Source organism: Odocoileus virginianus, chromosome 24 (assembly GCF_023699985.2).
Source record: "Odocoileus virginianus isolate 20LAN1187 ecotype Illinois chromosome 24, Ovbor_1.2, whole genome shotgun sequence".
Taxonomy (NCBI): Eukaryota; Metazoa; Chordata; class Mammalia; order Artiodactyla; family Cervidae; genus Odocoileus; species Odocoileus virginianus.
In genome coordinates, this window is record NC_069697.1 from 197,202 (window position 1) to 209,637 (window position 12,436).

General features: G+C 36.7%; 1 pseudogene; it reads right to left on the reverse strand.

Annotated features, from left to right (window-relative positions):
- Positions 1-1,288: 1,288 nt before the first annotated feature.
- Positions 1,289-4,577, reverse strand: LOC110129682 (olfactory receptor 5W2-like; annotated as a pseudogene).
- Positions 4,578-12,436: the final 7,859 nt, after the last annotated feature.

The following is a 12,436-nucleotide window of genomic DNA, read 5'->3' on the forward strand; positions in this document are numbered from 1 at the left end:
GAGGCCATGGTAGGAATCTACATGGTTTGATTGGAGGTCAGCAGGGAAGGAGCTGGTACTGGCTGCAGGGAAAGGGAGCCAGGTAGGGTTGGGGTCGGAAAGGTAGTGGGCAGCAGTTCCTGTGGGTAGATGTAAATGACACAGAAAGGTTTTTTTGTTTTTTTTTTATCTTGCCCTTAGCTGTCTAAAGTAATTTAGATAGATCTCATGTTTCAAAGAAGGAACTACTATCATAGGTGGGGACTGCAGGATAGTATGAACTAGGTCTCCTAGACAAGGAGGAAACTAAAAAGTTCTGTTAAAATTTCTTTCTATGACTCAGTGTTTCTGTGCCTCCCAGGAAACGTTTGTCTACCAAACATTTGCTCTTTTCACCTCCTGGTGAATGGCCTTCCATTTCTTTTCATTTTCAGGCTCCTACCACTTTCTCCTTTGTCAAAGTTATATATGGTTAAAATGTAAAGATAAAATGAGATTATGTATACCTCCTTTTACTTGTCTTTGAAATCTCTCATGTTATATGGATTCCACCTATGTATGTAATTAAACATTTTTTCCTCTTGTTAATCTCTTTCATATAAATTTAGTTATTAGATCTGCCAACATGTACAAGGAGGGCAGAATTAATTTTTTCCTTCCTTAAACTTCTTTACTTCTAAAAAGTCATGGAATTGTCCACCTTAAGACCCCTATAATTGTCAGGCCTCTGCCTGCTTTCTTCTCCTATCACAACATGCATCATTTCTATTTTACACTCTAATCTCCATTTGATGAAACCTTTATAAAAAAAAACTAGATTTAGGATTTTCTTTATATCTATTGCCTATTGTTTTTACTTAATGATGATATTGAGGTTAGTATGAATTATTTGATATGTATGTAATTAATGTTAATTATTCAAACAGATAATAAGATTTATTAGTATAGAAACTATTCAAAGTGCTATGGAACACAAAACACTTAAATGCTCAGACTTCATTTAGTAAACACATAATGCACTAAAAGAACAGTAAATTGATATTTGAATTAAAGAATGGACAAAAATTTAGCAAAACTAGAAAGGTTGAAAGTCTTTCTAAATAGAGGGGATATTATTTATAAATTTTAGACACATAATGAAGTATGTAACATTTCTTAAAATTGAGCTTTAGAATGGATACTTATTTTATTTATTAAATTATTGGAGGCATCTTTGTTTCTCTTGTAACATTCAAAATAATTTTACAGTAAATAATTTATTTATGCTATAAATAAAATGCATGGGTGCACATATGCCAAATATAAATATTTAAAACCTTCTTTTATATTTTAGCTTTTCTAGGGCACCTTTCACATCCTTGTTCCATAGGCTATAGATCAGAGGGTTTAACATGGGAATCACAAAGGTGTAAAACAATGAGGTAATTTTGTCTTGACCTAGAGTGTGGGAAGAACTAGGTCTGAAAGATACGAAGAGTACAGTTCCCTGGAAAATTGCCACAACAATTAGATGGGAGGTGCAGGTGGAGAAAGCTTTGAACCTCCCTTCTGTAGAGTGGATCTTCAAGCCTGCTAGAATTATATAGCAATAAGAAACAAGGACTCCTGAAATGGAGCTTAATTCAATAAAGCCAAAAACAGAGAATAATGTCAACTCATTGACCCATGTATCAGAGCAGGAGAGAAGGTAAAGTGGGGATAAGTCACAGAAGAAAAGGTTAATCTCATTTGAGTCACAAAAGCATAAGCAGAATGCTAATGTCATGTGTATCAGAGCAGCTGTCATCACCATCATGCAAACCCCAGCCACGAGCAGGGAGCATACCCCACTGGACATGCTGACCGCATAGAGCAAGGGGCTGCTGATGGCCTTGTACCAGTCATAGGCCATCACTGCCAGCAGGAGACACTCAGAATCTGCAAAGATACAGAAGACCAAGAATTGCAGAGCACAGCCATAGAAGGGGATTGATTTGTTTTTGGCTAAAAGGTCTATCAACATCTTGGGACCAATTGCTGTTGAATAGCAGAGGTCACAGAAAGAGAAATGGCTGAGGAAAAAGTACATGAGTGTGTGCAGCCTGAGGATCCAACCTAATTAAAATAATCATTCCAAGATTTGCCAGAACGTTAATGAGATAAACAAGAAAAAACAGGATAAATAGGATTACTTTAATCCCAGGGTCATCAGTAATTCCAGAAAGTATGAATTCAGTTAAGGATGAGCAATTTCTTTTTTTCTATTCTTCTATGCTGTTCTCTAAATTCTTGAGGAAATTATCAAGGAAACGACACAGACATGTGTACCACTTCTGGACGTTTACAGTATATTTATAAGGAAGAACACAATTTATTTCTGCAATTTTCATTTTGTACTCAGAAAATGACTTGGTCAATAGTCACTCTTTAAAGAGGCATTGCTATCTACCTGCTAACAATATAAATATGTGAGATAGGTACTTGAGGAATTTGTTCTAAATCTACATGTTGTTCCCAAGGTATGTTACAATCTACAAACTAATTACTCTGAGCATAACCTTTCTTGTTTCAAGAAGAATATTTGGATGCATTAATGTCTCATTATATCATCAAAACAATGTGAAAAAAAACAACAATGTTAGAAAACACCAGGCTATAAGAGGGACTAGTATTTTCTATGCTTGAAAAACCTTCAGGCATACAAAAGTGTTTACAATTTTTATGTCACTTAAAGAACAATTTAGAATATTTACGTATTAGCATTAGAATAAATTATTACAACATACACTAATAACAATGAAGATGTTATTGGTACTAGTCTCTAATATCTAATGAGACATGTGATAATTAATATCACCTTTTCTCTTGAGATTTATTACTGCTTTACCACACGACTCATTACCTGTTTTTTGAGTGTCTGGTGCCAAAGATGGAATCTCTAAAACAGTCAAAGAACTAAAAGGAAATGTAAACAGCATAATTTAAAACATATTGCTCTATCTCTTTGGATTTTGAATGGACTTTGATAGCATCCAAGTGGAAACAGGTTTAGTGACAATAAATGCTTCTGAGATACATTGGCTTCTCTGTCTAGTGTGTGTATGTGTGTTGTGTTAGAATGTTTATTACAAAGTCTCTAATGTGCGTAAGATGGAGAAGGCAATGGCACCCCACTCCAGTACTCTTGCCTGGAAAATCCCATGGACGGAAGAGCCTGGTAGGCTGCAGTCCATCGGGTCACTACAAGTAGGACACGAATGAGCGACTTCACTTTCACTTTTCACTTTTCACTTTCATGCATTGGAGAAGGAAATGGCAACCCACTCCAGTGTTCTTGCCTTGAGAATCCCAGGGACGGTGGAACCTGGTGGGCTGCCGTCTATGGGGTCGCACAGGGTCGGACACGACTGAAGTGACTTAGCAGCAGCAATGCGCATAAGAATAGAATATAGGTGAGGAGCTTTTCTTTAGACCTTATGACACGGGATTCACATGAACGTGAATTTTGCACATTTTAATTTTTAAAGTGCTACCTACATTACTTTTTAAATAAGGTAAAACTAACAACAACAACAACGAAATCCTTAAATTTATCGATATACCATTCTGATGATAAAAGAAGTGAAGATTTTCCTGTGAATTAACATCAAAATAAATTGATAGTCATATTATGGATGCTAATAAGTACAAGCAGATTCTGACAGTTCTGAGAAGAAAATATTATTTCTGGACATTAAATTATATAATTTATTTAACTGAGTATGCAGGCATAAAATGTTTTACTTACAAATTTATTTTCCCAAAACAGTAGCTATTTGTTCTAGAGTCTTGAAATCATTACCTGGAAACCTAACTGAGATGAGCAGGTCTTGGGTAGCTGAATAACCAGATAGGCTTTTATTTTACCAGGCCCACTGGGACTCAAATCCCTGTGCTAGTGTATGTAGGTTTTGACAATATGCAAACACATCATTAAATTTATTTCTGTGTATAGCCCTGTGAATTCAGAAACAACTTAGCAAAGTCAAAATTTTATGCTTCAATATTGTCACCAAATTAATCTATGGTATAAAGAAGACTGCACAAGGTATTTAAGGTGTTCCTCACAGTTACCCTCTATCTGCTCAAAAAGATGCACAGCTTGAGAGCTTTGAGTTAAATTTTATTTGGGGCAGAATGAGGGCTGCAGCCTGGGAAACAACATCTCAGGGAGTTCTGAGAGATTTCTCCAAAGAGGCACTGGGGGAAAGTCAGTACATAAAATTTTGATGACAGGGGAGTTCAGTGCAATCAAGTGCTTATTTTACAAAAGGTTTCCTGCTAAGTAAGGAGCTAATGTCACCATGCAGGGATTTAGGAATTTTCTAGATATGAAGAGATGCAAGGATTAGGATCATAAAGTCAGTTCCTGAAAATATCTGTCTGAAGGCCTGTCCCACCAGTTTCCCTGGGGCACGGAGTGCCTCAGTCTCAGCCCCGAACCCCCCTCAGGGGGGTCGCAGGTCAGCAGCTGCAGCAGAACAGCGCTCGGTCTCCGCGGAGGCGGACGGCAAAGGCCCTGCTGCTGCTCCGCTGGTGGCAGAGACTGGCAAGTGCTGGTGTGTCGTGGACACCTCCATCAATATTCTCCTTCTCCAGTCAGGGCAAATCTAGCAAAGATCAAGTAGATCCTTCTTCTCCAAATTCTCTGGATTGTTCAATGTGTTTTAGAAGTACTCTCCATAACTACCTCATGTGGGGATATTACTACACTTTGATTGCATTTATTTTTATTAAAATATAGATATACATACATATATATATATATATATATATATACACACACACACACATACCATAAAACTCATTCTATTTGTATAAATAGTTCTTTGGGTTTAAATATTTTCAAGGTTGCTCACCCATCACCATTATCTACTTCTGGATACATTTGCATCTACATATCTACATTTGCATCAAAAAGACACTCATACTAACATCTGTCACTACCTCTTCTTCCCTCCCCCAGCTCTGGCAACCACTAATCTGCTTTCTGATTTTATGTAATTGCATATTCCGGCCATCTCACATAAAAAGAATCATGAAATAATGTCTGTCTATGTGTGTGTGTCTCCTGTCAGGTTTCTTTTCTTCAGTTAAATGTCTTTAAGGTTAAGTCATGTTGCTGAATGCATTGGAATTTTGTTTCATTAAATGGCACAAAAATATTGCATTTTATAGATGCAACACATTTTATTGATCCATTCTTCAAAAGGATGAATGCTGGCTTGTCTCTACTCTTTATCTATTATGAATAATGATTTTTTTAACACTTATGTCAATGTTGCCTTTCAACGCAGCCTTCAAAACCAAACATCAGCCTATTCCCATCTTTTAATCTCATACTGATAGCTTACAGTGAACAACGTTAGATTTGTGATCTCCAAAGAAGATTTAGCTTCAGGACCAGGGTCCAGGCTTGACCACTCAGAGCTTTTGTGTGGCAGAAGTTTTATTCCAGTGAAAACCAGAAGTTTATTCCAGTGAAAAGTTCTATTCCATGGAAACCTTCTGGCACAGACATCAGAAGGGGATGGAGAGTGCCCCCTCACTAGTCTTATCAAACCCTAATGTACTTTTACCAAACCGACCCCCCAACATACATCTTAAGTTAACAAGGTTAAAACTAGCAATAGAAAGGTCTTACCAGACCCACTCCCACAACATAGGTCTTAAGACAACAAGATTAGTCAGAAGGTTCTTGTTAAGAAGGAGAAATATGTCCTTAAGCAAGATGCATTGTTGTTATATAATCATTAGTACAGAGCTTAAGGAGAAGCACACCCTTGAGCAAGATGAGTTGCTTTGTGTAATCATTAGCTCTGGGATTAAAGAAAATATGTGACTATCAACCTACTTAAGAATTAACTCTCTCAATATCATCCAAGGACATTTAATTGAATCTGTGACTTCATCACATGATCTAATGTGTATGCTGTTTCTTTTTTTTTTTCATTTATTTTTATTAGTTGGAGGCTAATTACTTTACATCATTACAGTAGTTTTTGTCATACATTGAAATGAATTAGCCATGGATTTACATGTATTCCCCATCCCGGTCCCCCCTCCCACCTCCCTCTCCACCCCATCCCTCTGGGTCTTCCCAGTGCACCAGGCCTGAGCACTTGTCTCATGCACCCAACCTGGGCTGGTGATCTGTTTCACCCTAGATAATATACATGTTTCAATGCTGTTCTCTTGAAACATCCCACCCTCGCCTTCTCCCAGAGTCCACAAGTCTGTTCTATACATCTGAGTCTCTTTTTCTGTTTTGCATATAGGGTTATCATTACCATCTTTCTAAAGTCCATATATATGTGTTAGTATACTGTAATGTTCTTTATCTTTCTGGCTTGCTTTGCTCTGTATAATGGGCTCCAGTTTCCTCCATCTCATTAGAACTGATTCAAATGAATTCTTTTTAATGGCTGAGTAATATTCCATGGTGTATATGTACCACAGCTTCCTCATCCATTCGTCTGCTGATGGGCATCTGGGTTGCTTCCATGTCCTGGCTATTATAAACAGTGCTGTGATGAACATTGGGGTGCACGTGTCTCTTTCAGATCTGGTTTCCTTGGTGTGTATGCCCAGAAGTGGGATTGCTGGGTCATATGACAGTTCTATTTCCAGCTTTTTAAGAAATCTCCACACTGTTTTCCATAGTGGCTGTACTAATTTGCATTCCCACCAACAGTGTAAGAGGGTTCCCTTTTCTCCACACCCTCTCCAGCATTTATTGCTTGTAGACTTTTGGATAGCAGCCATCCTGACTGGTGTGTAATGGTACCACATTGTGGTTTTGATTTGCATTTCTCTGATAATGAGTGATGTTGAGCATCTTTTCATGTGTTTGTTAGCCATCTGTATGTCTTCCTTGGAGAAATGTCTGTTGAGTTCTTTGGCCCATTTTTTGATTGGGTCATTTATTTTTCTGGAGTTGAGCTGGAGGAATTGCTTGTATATTTTTGAGATTAATCCTTTGTCTGTTGCTTCATTTGCTATTATTTTCTCCCAATCTGAGGGCTGTCTTTTCACCTTGCTTATAGTTTCCTTTATTGTGCAAAAGCTTTTAAGTTTCATTAGGTCCCATTTGTTTATTTTTGCTTTTGTTTCTAAAATTCTGGGATGTGGGTCATAGAGGATCCTGCTGTGATTTATGTCAGAGAGTGTTTTGCCTATGTTCTCCTCTAGGAGTTTTATAGTTTCTGGTCTTACATTTAGATCTTTAATCCATTTTGAGTTTATTTTTATGTATGGTGTTAGAAAGTGTTCTAGTTTCATTCTTTTACAGGTGGTTGACCAGTTTTCCCAGCACCACTTGTTAAAGAGGTTATCTTTTTTCCATTGTATATCCTTGCCTCCTTTGTCGAAGATAAGGTGACCATAGGTTCGTGGATTTATCTCTGGGCTTTCTATTCTGTTCCATTGATCTATATTTCTGTCTTTGTGCCAGTACCATACTGTCTTGATGACTGTGGCTTTGTAGTAGAGTCTGAAGTCAGGCAGACTGATTCCTCCAGTTCCATTCTTCTTTCTCAGGATTACTTTGGCTATTCGAGGTTTTTTGTATTTCCATACAAATTGTGAAATTATTTGTTCTAGTTCTGTGAAAAATACCGTTGGTAGTTCGATAGGGATTGCATTGAATCTATAGGTTGCTTTGGGTAGTATAACCATTTTGACAATATTGATTCTTCCAATCCATGAACACGGTATATTTCTCCATCCGTTTGTGTCCTCTTTGATTTCTTTCATCAGTGTTTTATAGTTTTCTATGTATAGGTCTTTTGTTTCTTTAGGTAGATATACTCCTAAGTATTTTATTCTTTTTGTTGCAATGGTGAATGGTATTGTTTCCTTAATTTCTCTTTCTGTTTTCTCATTGTTAGTGTATAGGAATGCAAGAGATTTCTGTGTGTTAATTTTATATCCTGCAACTTTACTGTATTCATTGATTAGCTCTATTAATTTTCTGGTAGAGTCTTTAGGGTTTTCTATGTAGAGGATCATGTCATCTGCAAACAGAGAGAGTTTCACTTCTTCTTTTCCTATCTGGATTCCTTTTACTTCTTTTTCTGCCCTGATTGCTGTGGCCAACACTTCCAAAACTATGTTGAATAGTAGTGGTGAGAGTGGGCACCCTTGTCTTCTTCCTGATTTCAGGGGAAATGCTTTCAATTTTTCACCATTGAGGGTGATGCTTGCTGTGGGTTTGTCATATATAGCTTTTATTATTTTTTATGAGTTTTAATCATAAATGGATGTTGAATTTTGTCATGCTGTTTGTTGAATTATGTTGTATTTTTCCATAAATATGGCTACTGCATTTAAGTCTTTAGGAAAAAGTTTTGCTTTTATTATCTTTATTTTCTAAAATTGCTAATACAGGAGTTGCAAAGCTAACTGCTTTCTAAACATTTATTGCTAAGTATTTCTGTCTGTTAAAGTGGATAATACTGTACAAAGGATAGAAACATATTAGATTTGGGATTTTCCTTACTGACTGTTCATACATGCAAGGATGACTCATTTAAAAATTTTTGGTGGGTTTAATGATTTTCTAAGTAGGTTTAATTTTTGTTTTCTTAAATAATTTGTCTGATATTATCCATACTAGATTTGCATAATTAGAAATATTGAACATTTCCTTTTTCTATAGAAATGTAGTTGGAACACAATATTATATTAGTTTCAGATATATAGCTTAGTGATTCCATATTCTATATTCTCCATATATAGTTACAAAATATAGTCTATATTCTCTGTTTGTACATCATATCTTGTATCTTATTTATTTTATATCTAATAGTTTGGTTACTAGCAGGGGGAGGCATGAGGGAGAGGAAAGATTTGTGAGTAAATCAGAGGGAGGGTTACATCATCTTGGTACCTGTCATGAGAGATTGTAGAGCCTAGCCCATCTTTCAACTGAATATTTCGTTATGACTTCAGTCAACATGAAGAAGAAAAACAATAGCAAAAAATGGATCAATGGTCATTATTTTAAGTCATGTAATTTTGAAAAAGTGTTTATGTAGCAAAAGATAACTAGAACAGTAAGAGTAAATACATCAGAGAGAAACATCTCCATAAAATATAAAGAAAATATTTGAAAGCCATTTATTCATATATATGACACAGAACATGTATCCAAAATACATGAAGCTTTTGTCAATAGTAAAAACAACATTAACAACAACAAAAATGAACAAAATACTGAACAGATACTCTCACCAAAAAGATATATAAACAAATTAAAGCACAACTTTCTCAGAATCATTAGTTACTAAGGCAATGACAACAAAGTCACAGTAAGATAATATAACACAAATGTTAAATGCACTGAACCTGAATACTGATCATAATTAATCTCTGTTTCATCTGAATTCTCATTGGGAAATTAACAGCGACACAGGCTTTCTTATTAGTTTTGGCATTTTTCTCAGTTTGTTCTTTTCATTTGTTCTTTTACTTATTTCTATGAATCTAGGAAATTCATTATGCTAAAATGTATATAATTAGTACATATTTCATTTTGGAAAAGTGATCCTTAATGATAATTTTTGATGCCTTTTATATGTCACTGTCATTCTTTATTCTGAGGATGCTAATACTAAAATACCACCTGTACTCCTGTGGAGATATTGTTGGGGCAAACTTAAACCTCAACTAATTTTTAATAATCCCGCACTAAAATCCAGAAGGTGATGAGCTTGTTTCAAAGGAATTTTACTATCATTATTTCCTTCTCTATCACACATATGGTGCATGTAGAGTTGTCCTTAATCACCTAATTCTATTCCTATCCATTCTAATTTTTCCCTCAGCTACTTCCATTTTTTATAGGGTATAAAAGTCCCTTGAGTTACATTTTGCTCAGTCAGAACCCTGCTTTAGCTTTTTAACAGGGCGGCTTCTCAAAACTATGAAAACTAGCATCATTTTGATCTATTCCCACTCAACAATTGAAACCTGAATTGGGGTAACTACAGTATTATTACAAGATGGGTAACCTAAAATATCTCCTAATGGGATTTGTGTTTCATTAAAAATGAAGATCTTAAATAATTGAAAAGCTTGTCTTAAGGAGAAAACATATTCCTCAGACATAAGCAAGTGAGAAAAAAAAAAAATCTATACTTAGGGTTTTCCTGGTGCCTTGGCGACACTAAAACAATTCTATGTAGGGAAACGCTACCCAGATCAAGATCTTCTTCAGAATGTAGTTTTCTGGTCCCCAAATCTTGCATGGTTCTAAACTGAAGTACATTATAGCTCTCTCCTGCTGTGAGAATGACTAGGAGAGCTAGTGGGTATATAAAGACAGTGTTGTTCTACAAACAAGGCAGCATTTTTAGTAACATAAACATTAATACTATATTGAGATAGTCTAGAAAGTATGCACTACATCAATTTCATAAATATATAATGAACACTTGTACAAGAAACTTTTAGCTTTAAAAATAAAAATTAACAATCTCCTACAATCTCATAGTGAATGTATTCTATTTATGGGAAGCCATTGTTAGAGTATAATATACACATAGAAAAGGCATTTTCTGGATTTAGAAAAGGCAGAGGGACAGGAGATCAAATTGCCCACATCCGCTCAGTTCAGTTCAGTTCAGTTCAGTTGCTCAGGCATGTCCAACTCTTTGAAATCCCATGAACCACAGCATGCCAGGCCTCCTTGTCCATCAGCAACTCCTGGAGTTTACTCAAACCCAAGTCCATTGAGTTGGTGATGCCATCTAACCATCTCATCCTCTGTCGTCCCCTTCTCCTCTCGACTTCAGGCTTTACCAACCTCAGGGTCTTTTCAAACGAGCCAGCTCTTCACATCAGGTGATCAAAGTATTGGAGTTTCAGCTTCAACATCAGTCCTTCCAATGAACACCCAGGACTGATCTCCTTTAGGATGGACTAGTTGGATCTCCTTGCAGTCCAAGGGACTCTCAAAGAGTCTTCTCCAACACCACAGTTCAAAAGCATCAATTCTTCTGCGCTCAGCTTTCTTTATAGTCCAACTCTCACATCCATACATGATGACTGGAAAAACAGCCTAGACTAGATGGAACTTTGTTGACAAAGAAATGTTTCTGCTTTTTATTTTATTGTCTTTCTTTATTTTTTCTATTCCTTTTTTTCCCATTTATTTTTATTTGTTGAAGGATAATTACTTTACAATATTGCAGTGGTTTTTGCCATACATTGACATGAATCAGCCATGGATTTACATGTGTCCCCATCCTGATCCCCCCCTCCCACTTCCCTCCCCATCCCATCACTCTGGGTATTTCCAGTGCACCATCCCTGAGCACTTGTCTTATGCATCCAACCAGGTCTGGCGATCCGTTTAATATGCTGTCTAGGTTGGTCATAACTTTCCTTCCAAGGAGTAAGTGTCTTCTAATTTCTAGGCTGCAATCACCATCTGCAGTGATTTTGGAGCCCAGAAAAATAAAGTCAGCCACTGTTGCCCCTTCTAATTGCCATAAAGTGATGGATCATTGAAAAAGCAAGGTTTCCAGACAAACATATATTTCTGCTTTATTGACTATGTCAAGGCCTTTGACTGTGTGGATCACAATAAACTGTAGAAAATTCTTCAAGAGATGGGAATACAAGACCACCTGACCTGCTTCTAGAAATTTGTATGCAGGTCAGGAAGTAACAGTTAGAACTGGACATGGAACAACAGACTGGTTCCAAATAGGAAAAGGAGTACATCAAGGCTGCATATTGCACCCTGCTTATTTAACTTATACACAGAGTACCTCATGAGAAACATTGGGCTAGAAGACACACAAGCTGGAATCAAGATTGCTGGGAGAAGTATAAATAATCTCAGATACTCAGATGACACCACCCTTATGGCAGAAAGTGAAGAGGGACTAAAAAGCTTCTTGATGAAAGTGAAAGATGAGAATGAAAAAGCTGACTTAAAGCTCAACATTCAGAAAACTAAGATCATGGCATCTGGTCCCATCACTTCATGGGAAAGAGATGGGCAGACAGTGGAAACAGTGGCTTACTTTACTTTTTTGGGGCTCCAAAATCACTGCATATGGTGATTGCAGTCATGAAATTAAAAGATGCTTACTCCTTGGAAGGAAAGTTATGACCAACCTAGACAGCATATTAAAAAGCAGAGACATTATTTTGCCAACAAAAGTCCGTCTAGTCAAGGCTATCGTTTTTCCTGTGGTCATGTATGGATATGAAAGTTGGCCTGTGAAGAAAGTGGAGCACTGAAGAATTGATGCTTTTGAACTGTGGTGTTGGAGAACACTCTTGAGAGTCCCTCGGACTGCAAGGAGATCCAACCAGTCCATCCTAAAGGAGATCAGTCCTGGGTGTTCATTGGGAGGACTGATGTTGAAGCTGAAACTCCAATACTTTGGCCACCTGATGCAAAGAGCTGACTCAATGGAAAAGA